Below are 3,265 nucleotides of genomic sequence, written 5' to 3'. Positions count from 1 at the left end.
TGATCAGGGGAGGGTCAGAGAGAGAGAGAGGGAGACACAGAATCCAAAGATAGGCTCCAGGCTCTGAGCTAGCTGTCAGCACAGAGCCTGACCCAGGGCTCGAACCCACAAACCCTTGAGATCATGACCTGAGCCAAAGTCAGATGCTTAACTGACTGAGCCACCCAGGTGCCCCTTTAATATCTGAACAATTAAAAGCAGTCCACCAAAGTGTTATCTCCAAGAACAAATTGAGGGGAAGCCCTAAATGTAAGTTTTTATTTCTATTCTAAAATGCATACATTTTTGTTTTGTTTTGATCTTTTGTTTTTGAGAGAGAGAAATCGAGAGCAGGGGAGAGGTCCAGAGGTAGAGAGAGAGACAATCCTAAGCAGGCTCCATGCTCATCAGGGAGCCTGAAGCAGGGCTCGATCCCACAACCCTGGGATCGCTTCCTCAGCCAAAACAAAGAGATGGACCCTCCACCGACTGAGGCACCCAAGCGCCTCACAGATTTCTTACAACACCCAAAATGGCAGTGTTCAGCTTCCCCAATTTTAGTTCCCAATTCCTCTGGAAAATTCATCACACAAGTTAACATTTAACCCAGGCTTTAAAAACAGGTTTGTTTTTTTTTTTTTTTTTGTAATTACATTCTTCTGGAAATACTTCGTGTAAGTGAACACAAGGATTTCATGGCGTCCCTAAATAAATTCAAGAACTGCGGCTCAGCAGACACAGCTGGTCACTCTTCCAACGTTGTTTTATTTTTCATGAGAAAATAAGGAACTACATTCCAGGGACTGATGAGCCCAAGCTGAGTTAACAAACGGGGCAGAGGCAAAGTTCAGCCAGACTGCTGACGCTGCTAAAACCCCACGACGGACCCTGACCTGGAAGGCAAGGTCATAAAAAGTATTCCGTGGCACTGTTCCTCTCAAGAAATGTTGGAACAAAATGAGAGAAAGTGCTGCTGTCTTTCGAAATGTCTCAAAAACAATACCTGAGGGAGGGCATACTCCAGTTCATCTGTTACCATTTATGGGGCCCCGCTGCGGACCCACCCCGCCCCCTGCACGCAGCTGTGGGCAGCCAGCTGGGAGGGGGCCATGTGCTGCGGCTCCGCAAGGCCGGAGGCTGGATCGAAAAGAGAGGCACTGTTTCTGGAGGATTCTTGAGCCGGTAAGTCATCTTGTCACCCCCAGAGAGAAAGCCTAAATTTTGCTCAATTTGCTTCAGCAGTCTCTTTTTTGATTTGGGGGGGGGGGAGTTTGGGTTTTTTTGTTTTTGTTTTTGCTGAAGTACATAAATTATAAACAACGTGACATCTTGCCCCTCAAAAGTTTTGTGGGAGTCGGCCTCCAAGATGACCCATAATCCCCTCTGCCTCTGGGAATCCGTGCCCTTGTGCAGCCTCCTCCCCCATGATGCCAGGGCCGGAGGATACGGAAATAGTGACGGTGTCTCTCTTCTGGTATTAGGTTATAAAACACAGCCTGGCTGCCATCTTGCATTCTTTCTCTCTCTCAGATCGGTTTCCCCGGGGGACATCAGCTGCCACATTATTGCGTGGCACACGGAGAGAGCCATGTGGCAAAGAAAGCCCTTGATCGGCAGCCACCTGCCTGGGCCACAGCGGATGGGAGGCCCTTAGTTTCACATGACCACAACCCAAGCCAACATCGCTATGGTAACCTCCCGAGAGACCGGTGTACCTGAACCGACTGGCTAAGCCACTCCCAGATTCCTGACCGGGAGATACCGCAGAGTAATAATTTCTGTTGTCTGACGCTGCTAAGCTTGGGGCTAAACTGTGACATAGCAATAGATGGTTACTACATTTTGTTTTGTTGTTTTCTTTTTAATTTTTATTCATTTTTGAGAGAGAGAGACAGAGCCCCAAGCAGGAGAGGGGCAGAGAGAGGGAGACACAACAGAATCCGAAGCAGGCTCCAGGCTATGTGCTGACGGCACATGGGACCCGAACCCACAAACTGTGAGATCATGACCTGAGCCGAAGTCGGATGCTTAGCTGACTGAACCACCCAGGTGCCCCAATACATACCTTTTTAAAAATATTTTCCCACATTTGTTTTGGGAGCTCTCGGTATTTTCAAGTGTTCTGTGTGCCAATATCATGTTGATTTCATTGTCATAGTTTTATAACAGACACTGAAGCTCTTCCCTCCATTTTCAAAAGCATCTTGGCTCTTTCTGACCCTTTACTTTGCTGTACTAATTTTGGAATCTTGGTATCCGTTTCCAGGAAAAATACCAAGTAGGATTTTGATTAACCTTTTAATTAAAATGGCACTGATAGGCGCCAGTCAATTTAGCCTCCAACTCTTGATTCCACCTCAGGTCATGTTCTCAAGGTTCAGTTCGTGGTTCGAGCCTCAAGTTGGGCTCTGTGCTGACAGCATCGAGCCTACTTGGGATTCTCTCTCACCCTCTCTCTCTCTTCCCCCCTCTCTCTCTCTCTCTGTCTCTCCCGTTGCTTGTGCTCACTCTCTCTCTCTCTCTAACTCTCTTTTTCTCTCAAAATAAATAAATAAATCTGTTTTAAAAAGAGAGAGATCTCAGAAAGATACATGGCAGCACCCCGGGTCTCTGTTCTCAGGCCACAGGCCCTCTAAAGAGATTAAAGGTGTCTGAATGCTTGTGTCCCTTCCAAATTCATGTTTTGAAATCCTAATTCCCGGAGTGCCTGGGTGGCTCAGTCAACTGAGTGTCCAACTCTTGATTTTAGTTCAGGCCATGATCTCATAGTTTGTGAGATTGAGCCCCACATCAGGCTCTGCACTGACAACTCAGAGTCTGCTTGGGATCCCCTCTCTCCTTCTCTGTACCCCTGCGCCTCTTGTTCTCTCCTCCCCTCGCGCGCGCACGCGCACACACACACACACACACACAATAAATAAGTGAATAAACTGTAAAAAATGAAATCCAAATCCCCAATACAAAGGTATTAGGAAGTGGGGCCTTGGGGTGATTAGGTCATGAGGACAGAGCCCTCTGAACGGGATCAGAGTCCTTACGAAAGAGACCCACAGAGCTGCCTAGCCCCTGCCGCCATGCGAGGACACACGGAGACGTCTGCACCCCCGGAGAGGACCCTCAGCCCACCAGGCAGGCCCCCTGACCTCACACTTCCAGCCTCCAAGACAGTGAGAGGCAAATTATCTTGTTGATTATAAACCACACAGTCTGGTGTTTTGTTGCAGCCGGTGTGGACTCAGGACGTGCACAGAGCCTCTCAGTCGGAGGAGAGTGCTCCCGGGCATGC

General features: G+C 48.4%; 1 long non-coding RNA gene across 1 annotated transcript; it reads left to right on the top strand.

Annotated features, from left to right (window-relative positions):
- The first annotated feature begins 952 nt into the window (after nucleotides 1–952).
- On the top strand, nucleotides 953–1,824 carry LOC115294934. The gene is made up of 2 exons (XR_003910223.1): nucleotides 953–1,161; nucleotides 1,510–1,824. It is a non-coding gene; the product is annotated as an uncharacterized LOC115294934 (long non-coding RNA).
- Nucleotides 1,825–3,265: the final 1,441 nt, after the last annotated feature.

Source organism: Suricata suricatta, chromosome 6, assembly GCF_006229205.1.
Source record: "Suricata suricatta isolate VVHF042 chromosome 6, meerkat_22Aug2017_6uvM2_HiC, whole genome shotgun sequence".
NCBI classification, from domain to species: domain Eukaryota; kingdom Metazoa; phylum Chordata; class Mammalia; order Carnivora; family Herpestidae; genus Suricata; species Suricata suricatta.
This window is presented reverse-complemented; position numbering and strand designations above follow the sequence as displayed.